We start from the raw sequence: 19,277 nt of genomic DNA on the forward strand, positions 1-19,277 counted from the left end.
TAATGCAAGTATGCAGGAATAAAAAACAACTTTGTTTCATGATTTTCTTTCTTTCTATTCACCCACCATGCAGGTAACTGAAGAACCTTTGTGATGGAAGTAATAACTGTAATGTAAGTACTGAGTTCAGTACAGTAACTTGCTACATTACTGCATTACTAAAAATGTAATTTAAATACAGTAACACGTTGCTTTGTAACACATACATTTAATGTATGTCACGTCCCTGTGTCAACTGTCCAAGTACCCCAATAACTGCATTACCATCAATGAGAAAGGAGTAGTTACAGTTACATTGCGGTTGTACCTGGATTTCTGCCTCCATATTAATGCTTTTTTGGTAGAGTCAAAAACAGTGATTACTTGTAGTTTATATGGTGTCTTTTAGTATAAATCTAGCAGGATTGCACCAAGGAAAATGTGCTTTGCTCTCCCACCGCCCTTGTTTTACTGATGTGTGAAAAACACTTGAGTAATAAACTTTGAAAAGCTGTGACTATTTTCAGAGCCTTTGACCGATGGAGCAGAAACAAAGTGGGTTTTTATTCGACGGCGGAAACATGACTCCACTTTCTAGCCGTCATGGGAATTCAGAAAAGCAAACAGCTCAGTGTGTGCCAAGTGCCATTTCTACGGTAGACCCTAGATGCCATTACAGTGCAAGTCAAAGGGCTGTAGCTGGGGGTAACTGTTGCTAAGGACTGTTCCTGGACATGAGGGTAAAATGCAGCAGCAATACGGTTCAGGCCAAAGAGTGGGGTCAGAGCTGTTCAAGACCAACAGAGAACAATGTTTTTTTTATGGTCAAGTTTTTCTCCTCTGTCAGCCTACATCCGCCAGCTTTCCTCATCGTGGCAGTTGTGTAGCACTCTTCCAAAAAGGAACAAGCATTGTTTTGTTTAACATTCGAGCCTGTCGGGCTGTTTCCATGCTCAGCTCCAAAGACTGTTTATGTTTGTCTCTGCAAGTGATGCAGAGATTCTGTATTAAGATTACACTGTAACTGATGTCTTGTCACAGATGATAATACACACATAGTTCAGTATATTGGGGAAACATTGTTAACTTCCTCTCTAATTCAATAATGTTTCACAGAACAACTTTACATACAACTTTCACATGAGAAGTCTCCCTGTGAGTATGAGTGAGCATCCCTAAATAATAACAACTATATATATATATATATATATATATATATATATATATATATATATTTAGTGGTAATGCTATTGCAGCCAAATATTTTTTCCCATGTTCATTAAAAGGTCTGCTTTTGCTTGATTTGCTGTTACAGTGTATGTGGTTCCACACTAGCCATAAGTGGTTTGCTGGACTCAGCAGTGGGTGTTCTGAACACGTTATGTCCAATTTGCAAAAGTCATTAAGCTGGATGCCTTTTGTAGTTAAAGCAGTGACAAAAACTGGACAAGCCCTCTTTTTTTCTGCTCTCAGTGTGTCTATATTTGACATTCTAGTGTGAGAAAATGGGTGTATGTATGTGCAAATTCAAGAAATGCCACCCTTTTTAATCTGTCTCTATGTTTGCCCTTATTAATGTACCAGTTAAGAGTTGCAACACTACTCCATAATGTATTTTTGGACTTTTAAAGAGCTTAATTACCAAAGGCCACATAACTGCACCAGCATTACATTTGTTCTTAATCTCAGACATGGAAACACAACACAGGCAGCCTCATTGTTCAGTGTGACCACGGTCTTAACCAGTCTGGACGGGGAAGGCTGATACTTACCTGAGTGACCCCGAGGAAACATTACAGTGAGGGAGCTTGTCAATCTCCAGCACTAAGTGTGCACGGCAATGCTGTGGTTCATGATATACAGACAGCTGCTAGCAAGAATGTGTTAAAATAATATTTCTAATAGTTCTGACTGAGCTGGAGAGGGTTTATCGATTTATTGGTGCAGGGCTCTGTTTTTAATTTACAGCCCTGTGTAAAATTCTGGTCTGCCTCTTGTATTATTGCAACTGTATTTCAAAGAGTTTTTCTGTGCATTTGAGAAGCTCTAAAAACATGTGCAGTGTATAGTTTCAAATAAGCAAAAGTTTCTTCTGCTATGGCCCAGTTCCTAAGATTCATGAGGGAAATTAGGCACTGAAAAGAATGTATTTCACACTGGAAAACACATTAGTGACCCGTCCTTGTCTGTTGGTGAGTCTGTCTTAACCACACAAAAAATGTTCTCTAATTTATTTACTTTGCTCTCCAAATATTAAAGATTGTAAGTAAATGAGTTTAAATGTTAGCTTTTTTATTTTTGGTGAATGTGCTGGATCAGATCAGATCTTGTTTAAGAAAAGTATTTCAGGTGCTCTCACAATTAACATAAGACGCAAGTTAGACTGAGATGAGTTTATTTGACGACCCCTCTTGGTGTCTTGCAGTTTCATATGGACGTGCTTTATTTTGTGTTGTACGCAGAATCAGTGTGCTTTCACCCTGTGCTTTACATCGCTTCCATGGGACTGGGGATTGTTTGCTGAAACCATAAATCCTTGTAGACAGCTTCAGCCAGCTATTTGTACTAAAGAGGCTCTTTCATAAGAAAAGCTTTGTGAAGTAAATTGATGAAAATTACAAAATGCGACTGGTAATTATTGGTAATTTTCAACTGAAAGCATTCCAAAGCGCAGCCTTTGCCAGGTCCTGGTATGTAGTATTTTAAGGCTTTTACTAATCTAAATGAGAAAAACGTTTGCACTTTTGTTGCCATGAGTACACTTCTTACCCAGCAGAGTGAAATCATGTTGCTCAGTGGTTGTGGAAGTGTGCAGCTTGGGTGTTTGGGGGGGGGGGGGGTTCAAATAAATCCAAGTCGCACATCACAGGTTTACTTCTGCAGTTTCTTCTGGGTTTGTGTCAAACATGCTTCTCGTGGGTGCAGTGAGCAGATGAGACGGGCACTCTGTTGCTCAACATGTTTTCGGCATCCACGGAACCTAATGTCGCCTTAAGCCGTCACGCTTCTTGTTGTGTTCTTCAGATTAAGAATTCGAAATATCTGCCCTGAAAGTTAAAAATTTGAATGGTTCCCTGCTTTTCCTCTTCCTCTTTAGAGACACAGAAAAAGCAGTTCAACAGTCTCTGGCTCACTGGAGACTACAGGGAATGTTATTTACCTTGACTTCCCTTACCCGCTTCCCCTCGGCAAAACATTGCTGCCTGTTTGTGCTTTTTGCTTCTTCAGTGGAGTCTGCAACACTGAAATGGAGGAATGGCCTGTTGGGGGATGCTGGTGAAGCTGTAAGGTCTGCTAGACCTGGCACAGGAGAATTTGAACCTCAGATCCCACAGCCAGGCACCATCCAGCAGAGCACGCTTAACACCATGACACCTCCATTGGTGACAGAATGTGCATACACGTGCAACAATATGTGCAGCCCTCCCAGACTGCATGCCTGCTCCTCCCACACCTCACCTCAGGAGGGGGAGCATGGTCCACATGTCCCTTCTTGGAAGTCAGGACTCACTGGAGCTCTCTGAAGTGCAAAAAGCTCGCGGTTCAGTTTTTAAATGTGGAACGAGTGTTCATGTTGCCACAGTCAGGGAGTAGCTAACAAGTGGAGTATTATATTCCTCGAGATCCCAGCTGGGAGAGAGTGCGAGCAAGAACAAAGGGCAGTAAAGAGAGATATGATGTCTTATCCTAGCTGTGCACTTCAGGAGACTTTATTTGGTGAAATCTGAGTAACGTGAGGTTGGCAAAAACGCTGCCTCTGGCACCTCTCAGGCATCCTCTCTTCTCACAGGACAGACTTGTTTAGTGAGCGTCATGTGGATGTATGTTTGCTTTTAGAGGTCTTTTGGATGCTATTTAAAAATCACATAAAACTGGAGGGCAAATGTTTTGCACACACTCCTCGACACTGATGAGACTGCTCTTTGACTTTTTCCACAAAATAATGTGGTTATAAGTGGAAGAAGAACAGCAGTTTCTCAGATTTTAACTGGACATGTGCTGTAAGTTCACAGCCTTTTCGTGCTCATACCCATAGGCTGGCTCACTTTATCTTTCGTGTTTTCCTTTCACGGTTTGTCTTTGCCCTGAAAATCCTGGAAATGCCTTGTCTCTGCTTCTTTGCAAACCACACTGATGTGTAGAGCGGTCTTAAATTTGCATGTAAAACATAGAAAGGTCGGAAGGTGTTTCTAATGCATGCTTTGACCTGGGAGAAAAACTGGTTTTAAGTTGAACTTCCATCTGGAATTAAACGTGCTGTAAAAATGAAGCTTTGCTTGCTCAATTGAATTTTGAATAAGAGGCAGACAATGAGCAGGTGGAGATTAGCCAGAAGTAGAGTAAGACTGACTGCTTCTTGGATCATGTCCTTTGGACAGTGACAGTCTAGATATTGTCCCCTGTGCTGCTCCCGGTCAACATGGATGTGACATTGCAGCAGCGAAATGAGGGGAACAAACACACCACTTAAGCCTGCTGCTACACAGTTTGTTAAAGTCATTTTTTTTCAAAGTCCACCAGAGAGCACAGCTTTTATATGTGGACCTTAAAAGTGCATCAGACTTCTAAGCAATGTATTCATTGGGGCTTCATTATGTTCAGGAGCTGGCAGTGTTTAAGTGCTTAGCCGAGGGATGTAATGTTGCCATTGGTTCGTTATCTATATAAACAAGCCTATGTGGAAGAACTGGAAGTGTGTCACTGGAAACCTCAGTGGTACACCATTGTAATTTTACCACACAGCACACATTGTACAAATTTAGATTCATCCATTGAATCCATCCATTTACTTTTATTTTGATTCAGCCCCACAGCTGCCCACAAACATAATGTAGTGATTTGACTGCAGATACAAGAAAAAAAACATGCCACTCTGTGGTACTCCATATATCCAGTTTGTTCCTTTTTGCTTAGCTCCACATAATAATACCTCTTTGAACATACGAAAACATTTTAAATGTTCAATTTTATATTAGCAAAAAATAAACTTCCAAACTTAGAGATTTCTGGAGAGCTCAAAACTTTGTTCTGCAATAAGACCTAACGAGATCCATTATACAAGCCACTAATAGTCGGATATAATCTGACCTTTGGAGCGGCGGAAAGGCTGTCGAGTGTTGTGGTTCATGCTCAGGTTTTTAATGTCGAGCCTACCCTGCACGACTTCCATGTGAACAAACTTGCAGAAGCATGTGCGCATGCAGCTGTAACCCCTTTGCTGAGCCACGGTTTGGAAGTGGGATATACACGCATGCACACTGAATGCACACAGGGGGACACGTGCCAGTGCAGTTGGAGACAGTCGTTGCACAGCCACCGCTCTGCAGGCCCCTCTGGTCAGTGGGGGTGTGCAGTGATTCCTGCTGACACGGAAACATTAGGAGGAAGTTATTTATATAGGCACTGGATGTTTTAGTGCAGGGGTGTCAAACTCAAATACACAGTGGGCCAAAATTCAAAACTGGAACAATGTTGCGGGCTAACATTAATATTTATTGAAAAAAAATCTTTCTCCAGATATAAGAATCAATCTTTTCTTATTGACTCAAACAAGTTTTGCTGAAAAACTGAATATGGAACAAGCAAGGCTTAATACTAAACGATATATATATAGATATTAGCTGTATAATACCAGTAGGCCAGCTCTAGTAGTAATTTGGTATGGCTTCGCGGGCCAAATGTAATTACACTGCGGGCCAAATGTGGCCCACGGGCCAGAGTTTGACACCTATGTTTTAGTGGGGTTTTTTTCAAAGATGCAAAGATGTTTTTCCAAAGGTGTATAAGTTCACTAAATAGGTGTAGTAGTCCAGTGGAATTTTTTCCAAAGATGTAATAGTCACCTGGCTATGGTTGACTTAATGCTTTTCTACTGTTTCGATTCACTTTGGAGAAACTCTGCTTAGGAAATGGGATTTTATGGGTATCACACATTAAGATGTGGTGGGGAAAATGGGAGACATCACTTTGACTTGATTTAACAGCAGATGCTGTCAGTTTATTGCCTTCTAATCATTACACAAGCAGCAACTTCCAAAATGTCAACCCATCCATCCCCATCTCTCACTCATCCAAAAGTCCGCCTTCTCAATTCAAACTGGCCTTTCACAAATGTTAGGAATCACTGTGTTCATCCCTAACACAGTTCATCCCTAAGGATAGACTTTAAAGTTCTGATGCTGGCCTATAAAGCTCTGAATGGTTTAGGACCAAAATACATCAATGACCTCCTGACCCAGTATGAACCATCCAGATCCCTCAGGTCATCTGGATCCGGTCTTTTATCAGTTCCCAGAGTCAGAACCAGACACGGAGAAGCTGCATTCAGCTTTTATGCTCCTTATATCTGGAACAAACTCCCAGAAAGCCTCAGATCAGCTGAAACACTCAGTTTATTTAAATCCAGGTTGAAGACTCACCTGTTCTCAGCTGCATTTGAATAAAGCACCAAATCCACACTTTAAGCTTAAATTTCAAAACTTACATTTAACTACTGATTTTATCTACTGTTCTGATTTTATCTGTTTTGATTTTATATACTGTTGTTTGTTGTTTGTTTGTTAATTAGTTAGTTAGTTTATTTGCTTGTTTTAATCAATTTTAAATCATGCTTTTTATTTGTTCTTGTTTCTAATGTCTCTGTAAAGCACTTTGAATCACCTTGTTGTTGAATTGTGCTATACAAATAAACTTGCCTTGCCTTGCCTTGCCTAACTCCCCTATAGTGGTTCTCAAACATTGTAAAATGAGTGCTAAACACACCTCTGTGGAGCACCGCATAAACAAAATGTTTAGTTTAGGCCACTCAGGTCAAACCTCTGTGGCAAACATCTTGTCTTGCAGGTAAAGTGGACGCCCGCCTCAAATGGAGATCTTTTATAGGACGTGAGTTGGTAAGAGTAGGAGTTTGAATTTCTAGAAATTGTCAACCAATCAAACTAATTAAGTGATGTGTGGAGTTACTTGTAAATTCTGTATGTGTGAATATGATAGGTTTCCTTTATATTTCATTACTGACAAATAATTGATAATGGTGGGATTATGTGTGAAAGTTAATCTTCGTTGTTTTTCCTTCCCTCTGGAAGGATTATGTGATAGGCCAGCAATTAAAGCAGGCAAACACTTCCACAACCATCATGAGCAACATGATTGGTTCTGATGACGAGGACTGTGTGCACAACGTCTGACTACTGTGCATGGCCAGCAGGAATTATTCACTTATAGACACTGATCACAGCAGCAGGGTTATTAAATTCAGCTTGAATTGTTTAATTGCCATAAAAGAAAATATCTGCAAAAGCCCAAAATACAGTTTGACAGTAGTCAAATTAGCATTTGCGAAATATTGGTAAACATGACAAATAGCGTGATCTTTTTAGCTATTTTAGCTTTGTTTTTGATCATTAGAGGAAGAACTCCTTTGGGCTGCTACTGTTTCATAATATTTTCACTTCACACACATTAAAGCTGCTTTGTTGGCACGTTGTGTTATGGTTTAACACTAAGTAAATGTTCTGTTGTTCTGTTATAATACAGAACTGACGTGCTCATTATGTTCAGTCTCTACTAATGATACTTTAATGATCCACATCTACTGCTTCTGAAAGCTGCTTAAGGCAGTATGCAGTTTCATCCACAGCACATTCAAATGGCACATCCCCTATTTTTGCAAGTGTTCAGATTATTTTACAGCCAGTATTGTAACAAGAGAATATATTTTAAAAAAGCAAGTTTGCCTTTCATTAAGTACGAATGTCTACTGTTACTTCACATCTTCCCTGCTATAACGTTTGTACTAATACTGTTTATGTTCATGGAAATCTTTTGTCTTGTGGTTCACTGAAACTGTTGACTAAAGTGCTTAAGATACATTGTTACAAATATCAATACCGTAAGTCTTTTTAAATATGTTCTTCTGAGAAGGGTTTCAAATAAAATGCTTTACCTCGATCGATCAGGGTGTATTTGTTTGCTTTCTTGTTTCCATTGTCGCAGGGAGCTTTGATCCTGAACTCCTACCTTACATCATTCACCTCATCTGGAGCTCGAGCAACCATTTTTGGAAGCCCTCCTCGCTCTCTGACCATCTCCACAAAAATAAATCTGACTTTCTCACATTAGTTCTTTCTCCAAATTCATACGTATGTAAGAGTAAAACTCTTTGGAGTTACCTTCTCTCCACTAAGTAACTAAAAGAGACCTCGAGGTCAAAACAACATCTGCTTGCTTCTGAACACATCGTCTGTGAAGGTTCTCAGTCATCCAGGTCATCGTAGTCAAAGGAGCTTGAACTGAAGAAGCTTCTCGGATGAGAGGTGAAACATCTTCAAGCAACTTAAAGAAGTCCAGACGCTTTTCTTTGCAAGCTCCTTTGACTTCTGAACACATCCAACCACCAAAACCTGCAACAAAGCACTGAAACAGAATAACTCACTGTTGGTCGTATGGCGTCAATGTGGAATACAGGACATCTTGAGAAATGTTCTGGATAAGTACCCTAAAACAGTCTGAACACATAAATTCAAGTGCTGTTAGCACAAGTGGATAAGAAATGTTTATAACAGTTAGGAACACAATAGAGTGTTTTTTCTCCACGTCAGCAACCAGCAGAGTACCAGAATTTAAATCATAATTTTCCACTGTTTACTTACAGTATTTTCAGATTTTGTAGGGCTTTTATTATAAATAGTAAAATACATTTTATAAACAAGCTCATTATTTTTCTCAGTAAAAACTAGAATGTTGTAGATTTTTGGCTAGTTAGGATCATCTCTTTACCAAAGCAGTTGCATTGGCCTGAAATCAGCAGCAGCTATAAAACAATCTAATGAAGGATTTTTGTGAAAAACACTGAGCTTTTTCCCAAAAGTAGTATTTGTTTGTTTTGTCTGCCTTCGTTGCTGAGTTTATTTTAAAGGTTATTTCCATAATAATAATCCAGTACTCGCCCCCCCCCCTACACAATGCAGTAGTAGTAGATCCTTCCTTCGTCTGATCCTCCTGTTTTCTGTTCCTGTTTCTTATAAACAGCCCATGTCAGGCTCAACAGTCTTGCAGTAAAAGACTGCTGGCTTCTACTGCCTCTCGCTGCCTCTCACTTGTTTCTCAGTTTCTTCTGCTCCCGCTGTCCTGGTCCCAGTTAGCTTAAATGCAAAGCACTCAACCACAAAGGGCTGCCAAAAGTTCTCACGGGGCTTCCATCATTAATATCAGCCACGTGCAAAAATTAAAAATTAGCAAAAGGCTGAAAATGTGTGGTTGAAAATTGTCATTGCCATTTAAAGATTAAGCACTCCCAGCTGTTTGTGGGGGTCACTGGAAGAGCACAGATGAAGGAGGAGTGGATGAGTGAGTTTATTACGCTGAAGAAGCGACTTCCTCCCAAAAACACAAAAAGTAGGAGCTGGAGGCAGCCACTGTCTCTAAAACAGTCAGAGCAAATAAATTCTAAGTGATTAATGGATCTTTAATTCCATGTAGTGAGATTTGTGGCTTCAGCAACATGAGCAAATGTCAAAACTCATTCTTAAGAAATGTTTAAGCGAATATCATTTAATTTTTTAAGCAAACAAAGAGGAAAATCTGTTTTCTTCTTTTGCAGCAACTTAGTGGCAACTCTGCTCACATGGATGTTTTATTTCATTAAGTTTCCATCAGCTCTCTTTCTTTTAGAAAAACAAGTTGTATAAATCTACTATTAACCAGTGATTCCACAGGATACCTCACAGACATATGTCAGACATCAGGGATTGTCTGAATTCAATCTCTCTACTGTAGCAATACGGTCAACCTCACAACCCAACTACAGAAGTTACAGACACTTTCTTTTTTGTGAAAGTTTTCCTGAATTCTCTGAAGATTTGCAAATAGCTCGGCAGAATGGTGGTGTGGTGGTTGGACCAGTTGCCTCCTGGCAATAAGGTCCTGAGTTCGACTCAACCATCTTCCCTGTTTTTGTGTGGAGTTTTCATGTTCTCCGTGGCATGTCTTTGGGGACTCCCACAGTCCAGAAACATACAGTTAATTAGCAATCCTAAGTTGCCTGTCTCTCTGTGTTAGCCCTGCAACATACTGGCAACCTGTCCAGGGTGTACCCTGCCACTCATCCTGTAGCAGCTAGAATAGGCTTCCCCTGATGTCCTTGAACTGGATAGGCCAAAGAAGATGGATGGTTGGCTGGTTTGTGAATGAAGGCCTTGATGTTAAACCTTGTGGAGCACAGTAGTTTCAGGAGCCTGGCCCTCAGCCTCATCGGTCATAAAGCCACAGCAGAATGTATTAGTTGAGCCACAAAGCCTGTGGGAAAGAAACTGCCACTTTCTTTGGCTTGCTGTCCAAAACAGCGACATTATTCAAGGGAAATGAGAGGTTACGCCTCCACACCTCAGCAGGGACAGCAATTATGTCCGACTCTGGCCTTTCTGGTCACCATTCAAGATCTCATGATTCTCATCGCTTCACCGAATGTATGGAAATAGAGGAGGGATATCTGTTATGTTGTTGCTCCTGTTTTGAGGGTGCATGTGGGCCCTGTTGTCTGCCACACCCATATATCCCAACTGTTGTGTCTCACCATTGACCTAACCTTCACCCTGTCTCCACACACTCCAACAGATGTTTCCCATAGGTGGGAGTGATGGATGGATGTCTACTTTATTCAACATTACATGAGTCTTATGGGTGGAAATATCCTCTCTGTAGCTGTGAATTTTCTCTGTCCTTATTTTGGGTGGACAGGGCAGTAAATATATAACGCTTAATTTTTAGGTCTTTGCAGTCCTTTGAGTGTTTGCCTTGTATTGTGATACGAGCTTAATTGTTTTAAAACGCAACCGCTCTTTTGAAGTTTTTTTTAGATCCCACATCTCCCCAGGCGTTCTGCTGCAATATTTCATAAAAGAAACTAATGACCAGTAAAAATTCCTTCCAAATATTAGAAGTGGCTTTCTGTCCCCTCCAGTGTCTAAAGTGTATTTTTAATATAAAAATCACAAACTGTTGCACAGCAGCGGCAGAAGTAGTGTGGTTTGCTTGCCGATGCTGCCATCAAAAACATGCATGTGCACAACAACCTCTTAGAGCTCCATCCAACAGACGGCTGTGCTCTCTGGTAGCCAAGGACTGGGGGGGTGAACACGGCTTCTGTTCTCAATCACTAAATTAGCTTTTATATTACTGCTGCTCGCTCACACCATCAGGCCCGTTGAAGCGAGTCTTGCGTGTGGTGTTAGCTCGCTGTTTGCTCACTGCCTGCTCCCTGCACCCATTTCCTTCTCACAGTTCGTTGCATGCTGTCCTCTCATGCACTTGCATTTCTCAGCGTTTTTTGAAGATGCTTTTAAAAGAGCTCTCATGCGCTCATAACGTATCAAGCTGGCACGACAACAAATAAACAGAGTAGTGAGTAGGTAAATACTATAATATCTGTGTTGTAAGTACAATGTTTTCATAAAGGTCTCAAAAAAATGCTTTTTAGGTTAATAACTGTAACTGCAGTTCATTGTAAGCATCAAGCATTTTTACAGGAAGCTTAAAGTCTCAGCCACATGTAACTGCAAAACCTGGAAAAAGTGAGTCACTAGTGAGTAATTGATTTTTTTTTTTTTTACTTTCAAAAATTTAATTTTATGCAAATATCCTATAAATTTGAAAAAGCAAATATTTTCTTTCTCTACTCCATAAATGAGCACACTAATCACCCCTCTCAAAGAGCATCTGAAAACCACACTTTGAGCAATTGCCTGAGGGTTTGCGGGTGCTCAAACTCAGGTTTGCTCAAATGAGTAAACCTGAGTTGCTTGCAAAGTAAGGCTTGAACTAAAAATGTCTTATTTTACTTTTACCCCAGCTTTTGTGGATAGTAGGTGAAATATAACAGGTAAAAGCTCTATAATAACAAATGGAAAATGCATTGCTAATGTGTTCAAACATGGTTTAAAATCGAATTTGTACTTTTGGTATGTGATTTGAATGTGAACACAAATAAATAAAGACTCATTAAACACATTCACCTCTGTCTGATGATCTTCGAGCAGGTGATTTGGTCCCTGGTTGGTTCCTTTCATGATGAGAATGACAGTTTCAGTCTCCTCAGATAAGACGGGCTACACTGCAAACAAGACAAGCTAAAGCTACAAATTTAGCGTGTACATATTCACTCAGGAAAGTCGCAAAAACCTGAAGCAAGAAATTTGGAGGCATGACTGACAATATATTATTATTTTGACCATCTTACTGATATTCTAGCTCCTCACTGAAAGTGTGGTTTGTCTTTATTTTATAGCTAGCTTAGTTTTACTGGGAGTGATTTAGCTAGTATCAGGTGTGAATATGGTACAGTTTGTATTATTATCTTCTTCAAAGGTTCATTTCTGGCTGACTTGTAACTTTTGTACAGGTGGTCTCACTTTGTCCTCAAGTACTCTTCAGAATGATGTGGAATTCATAGTTAAATCAATGACTCTGAGCCCCCCAGTTCCTAAGGCAAAAAAAGAAACCCCAAACTTACAGATTTCTTCCAGACGTCACAGGTAGTCTCCTGAAAAGCCACATTTAGACTGTGCCTAACATGTCCTCGGTTACTGTTTCCAAACAACTCTTTCATTTGTCTGTCTAGAGCACATTTGACTCTGTGTCCTTTGACAAAGCAGTTCCCCTTCAGTGTTCCTCGTGGACAGCAAAGGCTTTTTCCTGGCACACCCTCCACATATCACATGCATGCTTTTTGTGACTGACGAAGTATGCATTTTGACACCCACAGTTTGAAGAGTTACCTTCAGATCTTCTTATAAAATTTGTAGGTTCTTGGAGACTTTTTTTGTGTCAAACAGCCTGCTGTAGTGTGGATTTTCCTGGCATGGCCAGTCCTAAACCAGCTGACAGTTGTTTAAAATCTACACCACTTGTAGATAATTTTCCTTATAGTAGAATGATTTATTTTTTCAAATAATTTGGAGATCTTTTTAAATCCCCTAGCAGACTCATAGGCATCCAAAACCCCTTTTCTGAAGGCCTTAGAGGGCTCTTTAGATCTTGGCATGATGACACCAAACACTTTAGTAGCAAAGAGAACAGCAGGCCCTGGATGTCAGAGGTTTAAATAGGACAAGTTTGGGAGTCTGGAACGACTGATGATCATATTATGGATTTGAAAGTGTGATAATTATAGAGGTGTGCTTAGTTTTTCCATGTGACTGATCTGTTTGTTTGCGGCCAAGCCTTTAGAGATCAGGATCCTTATGTTATACTGTAGTAAACGGAACATTTTTTTTTTCTTGCTAAAACCCCTGACTTTTTTCTCCCGTAAATATGAGAGGAAGAACAGACTGGATGACGCTTCGTGCAGCAATCACCCTGAACTGTTACGGCACTTAACATCTAAGCATTTCTAATGAAACGCTCTTTACTCACCGGATCTGTCTGTTGTAGTCAGTGTAAAGGTAGATGAAGGGGAGGGGGGACCTGGACCAGGATATGCCTGTCAGCCACATTAACAGATCATAGCTCTTTTCCTTACCTGTCCTTGAAATCGAGGAAATTGTGAAATCTTAGAGACCAGTGCTCTGATTTGATGAAAGTTTAAATGTAGGATTCTAGTACACTGATTGGCCTCATAGGGTAACTGCAACATGCAACCCCCTTCTTTTTTTGAAATATGACGTGATAACGCTCAGCGCACTTTTCAGTTTTGTATTTGCCTCACCTAAAGCCTCTCTTCTTGTGTTAACACTAAACTGGAAAGGAGAGGATCCTGATAGCCAACAGGCAGTTATATTTATTTGCAGACAAAGGATAGTAAAGATACTCAAAAATGCCAAGTTCCCCACACGGCAGACAGTGATGAATTGGCGTGTGCTCCCAGCTGCACAGCTGTGAACCATAAGCCCAGCCAGGTTTCCCCTCACTGGATCGCGAACCAACCTGAGAGCTCCGTATGGCACCCCACCAAAAATTATATTATCCCAGAGTTTTCATCAGGCTCTTTTCATCAAACTATCACAACTCTGGACCTGAGGGGAAGACATGTAACTGAGGGGAATAGCACCAAATCAACAAATCATCAGCAAGGCATTATAGAACATCCTATTTAAATCTGTAACAGATTGCGCACCTTAAGACATGAAGACAAAGTACAAAACCATAGTAGACACCGGTGGCTTAAATTTCTTCACTGAATTAACAGTAATATTTGTAAAAGTGGTCAATTAGGCCTATACTCAAAAGTGCATTCTTCTTATTTGGCGTGTTGGCCACAACATCTCATTGATGTGGCCTCCTCTTCTATTTGACCTCTAAACTCAAACGTGTTTGTTCAACTTTAATTCTGACACTAATAAATGCCCTTTCTTTTTGCCTTATGCATAAATAACCCCTGTCCCAGTCTACCTCTTGCTGTCAGTTTGCCCAAGCACTCCCAAATACTTCAGAGCTTTGCAACTGTCTGCTCACGGAGAAAAATATCTGGAGACTCGAGAACCAAAGATAGCAGCAGCAGAATTATAGAGGTGATGACACACGAATAAGTGAAAAGTTTCACTGAAGTTTTAACAGCACTGGCATTATAAATGAACAAGTCAAACACGTATGCTTCTTTGTTATTCCAGCATGACTGAGGACTTTTGGCAAGGCTTAAGTGTGCAAAAAAGCATGATTTGTTAATTCAGCTTGTATCGACAGTGCATGAAAATCAGAGGGTTCGGTTTGCAACAAAAGCTTGACAGATGAATCCATCACCACCATTCATGCTGGATAGTGAAGTGGTATCTCCTCCCTGTAGAGTACTATGTGCCAATTTAGTAGCCAGTCGTGTATTCTTGGAACGCCATATTTGCAACATGCAACACAGATGCAACACAGGACAGGAGGGTTAAACAGTACTGGGTGTTCCAAGTTGCAATTATTCCCCACTGTAATTTTAGGGATCAATCCCAGTGACTGCTAATGGAACTTGATTGCTTTCACTGGACATGTACAGACAGCACACGCTTCAGCTCACTGATTAGTGTCCCAAATGTCTGAAACCCCTCTTTGAAAACAGCAATTGGGTCATTTTATACAACCTGCAAATTTTCTTCTCAGTCACACTTTCCACCATAGCTGGAAAACTTTTGAGCAAATATGTTTCTGGCTTTACAAGTAGTTATACTATGTAATTGCAACATGGTTTACATGGGCCCAAGCATGGAGTGAAAACATCATCTTAAATGAGGGGCAGATGATGGGTGCAGAGGCTGCAGCTTTAAAAAATAATTTGGATTGAAATGGCGTAAGGTAATTTGGATTGAAATGGCGTAAGGTGTTGACACTGATTTTAAGTAATGGCCACTTTTCATAGCCAGATCCTTTAATGTGCACTGAATGATGAAGTAGCTCAAGGCAAAACCGGGTGTTCCCTGTTGGATCCATGACGTGTAATGAATGTCTGCTTTTTAATTTTACAATCCCTGCCTCAGAGAGGGACACTAAAAAGGAAGTCTTTAGGCCATGGCATATAGAGCTACATATCAATTTTTCTGCAGCTTCTTTACTACAGCATTTTGTTAATTAAACATAAAACACATTTGAGTCCCTCTGGAACTTTAGGGATTAGAGCTGAAGTGGAAGTTTAAGGAGAAAACACATGTTATGAGCGAAAGTGTATAAAACTTTAACTACAAACGCCCCTCTGGCAAGCCAGACCAAACCCACATACAAATGAACTCAGTCGATGTCATATAAAACAATACAAGAGAGACTGTCATTGGTATATAAAACATACAGACACTGGATGCAAGAACAGAGTTTCCCACAATTACACTGACGTACAACATTTAAATAAATGAGTCTTGGATGGAGTGTAGGGTAAACTAATGGTTACTTTCTGGTATTGTATGAAAATGCTCCAGATGTTGTTTTACTAAGCATAAGGGATCTGATATATACTGACATGAATCTATGAACCAGTATGGATATACTGGAGTTGGTATTTTATGAGAGAACATCAGGGGTTTAGTTTTATACAAACACAAACATCAGTATGGAAAGTTGTCAGACATTTCTTGTAGTTGGTCATCAAGACCATGCACAGGAATTTTGACCCAGTCCTCTTTACAGAAACTCTCTAAATCTCTAAGTCCACTCCATGGCCTAAATGCACTTCCTCTTTAGCCTTTGTTGTCTTGGTGGTACTTTTTGGATGATTTAGATGGGTTGTGGATGGGTCTTCCAGGAAAACAATGTTCTGGCTGAGGAAAGGAGGTTCTCATCCCAGATTTTATGGTATATGGGTCCATCTGTTAGCCCCTCAATGCAGTTAAGTCATTCTCTACCCTTAGCAAAAAGCATAATGTTTCCACCTCTGTGCCTTGCTGTGGCAATGGTGTTCTTTGGGTCATACTTAGCATTACAAATGGCAAATGGCCTGCATTTGTATAGCGCTTTTCTAGTCCATAGGACCCCAAAGCGCTTTACACTACATTCAGTCATTCACCCATTCACACACACATTCACACACACATTCACACACTGGCGATAGCAAGCTACATTGTAGCCACAGCTGCCCTGGGGCGCACTGACAGAGGCGAGGCTGCCGGACACAGGCGCCACCGGGCCCTCTGACCACCACCAGTAGGCAAACATGGGGTTAGTATCTTGCCCAAGGATATTTGGCATGCAGCCAGGATGCAGCCTGGGATCGAACCACCGACCTTCTGATTAGTGGCTGACCTGCTCTGCCACCTGAGCTACAGCCACCCCTACCCTTTCTCCAAACAAGTAGATGCTGCTCAACTTTGGTTTCATCTGCTTTCTCTTCTTGGGATGATTCACCACCTTACTCATGATCATCCTCACCACATATGGCAAGATCTTGTATGGAGCTCCAGAAGAAGTATGATTGATGATCATTTCTTGTTTCTTCTATTTCCAAATAATCAAACCAAAACTTGTCACCCTCTCATCAAGCTTCTTCCTGATAGTCTTGTTGCTCTAGTCTACAATCTTGTCCCTGATGTCCTTGGACAACTCTTTGGTCTTACCCATGGCAGTGGAGAGGTTAGAATTGAAGAAATTGATTCTGCAGACACACATGCTTTATACATGTAATGATTTGAGATCAGTCAATTAAATAACATTCGAGTACAATCTCTGGAAGCCAGAATTCTGGCTGGGTTGTAGGAGATCTAATACTTATTTCACTCAATGACTTGACTTTTTGGTTGATATTCTGTCACTCTCTCCATTACCACGAGAATACCATAAATATTAGTGACTGTTAATTTTTTTTGTGATAACGCAAACTTACAAATTCAGCAAAGCATACTTACTTAACCACTAACCACTCAAGCAGATCAATGCAAAAAATAAAGCAAAACATAAGGAACACGTGAAAGAGCCCAAGGTGTTGACCACTTCCAGCACCCTGTCCTGTGTCCTTGTCCTCCATCAAACAGTGAGAGCCTATTCACAATATAGAGCTGATGGGTTGTAGTATATGTGTTTATTTCCTTTTTCAGCAGCCCTTTAATCCTTAATATGCATGGGTCGAAGTCCAGAAAGACTGCAATACAAGCTGTTGTGACACTATGACATCATCTCTGGAGCTTGTCTGAGCTCCATGGGAGACAAAATATTATTCAACTGTTTTTACAGGCTGAGTTGTAATTACCCCTTGTGGGTCGACTAGACCAAACTGATGGACAAAATTGAGGGGGGACCCTCTAAAATCAGACAGTGAAAGTATGGTGAATTATTTTCTTTCTTAATTTTTCATCCAAAGCAGTAATGTGTTCCAGAAATGTCTAAACTGTGAGTGGAGTAAGACTGAGTCAGGTGTCACATTCAGCATTACAAGACTTCATGAAAAATAGATTATACTGCAAAGCTTTTCAGCTGTAACCCATATCTATAGACTAGAAATATATAATCACTGGTGCCAGGTTTCAAAAAAATCGTTTATAGTTTAACTGCAACACCCAAACACATGACGAAGAATAGACAACAAAGAAAACAGATGCCGGTGTAGTTTAGGAACTCCAGCCAGAGATGAAACAGAACTGTGTACGGGGATCGCCTGCAGAGTCCCTGCCACCAATCCTTATAGAGTGGGACATGATGATTAATGTTGTGCTCCTACCTGTTGAATCGTTTTGCACGCCCACACTTGGATGACAAGCAGACAAGCTCATAAAGAGAGGTTCAGGGAGAAAAAGCAGAGGCTTTGGAGAGGGTAGATTAAGAACAAAGAGATGCCATTTACAAGCCTCAAAACTTCCCCAGTCAAGTCTGTGCTGAGCCACAAGTTTAGATAGCACTGGCAAGGTCATGGGAGGTAACATGAGTTCACATCAGGTGAGAAGTCAAACATACATATTGTGTATAATCCAAGCAAATAAACTATTCTTAATTAAAACCATTACATGACTGGGCCATTCATGGTATGTTTGCACAAGCTGTTAGTAAAAGTTAACTTCCCCCATTAAATGAAAATAAGCACAAATAAACAATAATTACACAGGGCTCGAACCCTTCATATGGCTCTTGCTGCTTAGTCACGTCCTTCGAATAACTACCTTGGATAAACCCCAAAGGAACACACAGCTGAGAACCTCAGAATCTGTGACTCATGAGCCCATAATGTGACAGGTTTATAATGAAAGTCAATGAGAGGGTGCATCAGGAGTAATCAGCAGTGGCATGGCTATATACAGTCAGATTTTTTTTCTCTTTCTTCTTTTCAGTGTTACCAAAAATAGTTTAGGATTGTGTTTTTGTGCTGAATCTGATGGAATAACTCTCATTACAAGGAAAACATACGACCTTGAAGATGGTCTGATACACTGATAGGCAGCTGTATAAAAAAGTGCACTAAGTGGTTGCTAGAAGGGGACAAAATCTCTTGACACAGGACCATTTAGGACCCAAGTGTGATCGTGCAGGGATAAAGCATGATACACTCTTTACAAGCATCCACAACAGGTTTATTGCACTGTAAAGTGTCTGTAGCAGACAGTGGGTTTGACTCAGTCTACATCTTGCAGGAGCTAAAGAAAAGAAACCATAATGACTGACCTTGTTGCAGTATTTGGAGTTTTCTGCTGTTAGCAAAATCCCACATTTTGCAAATCCTTTGCACAGCTAGGACACTACATGTATGTGACACAGGTGCTACATTGTTTTTTACAAAGCAGCACATGACTGAAATTTGCTCATTTGGATTTAGTAGGGGAGACCGGGGATAGTTGTAACATTTTTGACATTTCTGTCTGTAAATTGAAGCTCTTTTAAGGTAGTGGATTCAAAATGTAATGCAAAGTATTTAC

This window comes from Mchenga conophoros, linkage group LG9 (assembly GCF_057382185.1).
Source record: "Mchenga conophoros isolate Kocher_MC1m ecotype Shallow Benthic linkage group LG9, M_conophoros_male_GT1.1, whole genome shotgun sequence".
NCBI lineage: Eukaryota > Metazoa > Chordata > Actinopteri > Cichliformes > Cichlidae > Mchenga > Mchenga conophoros.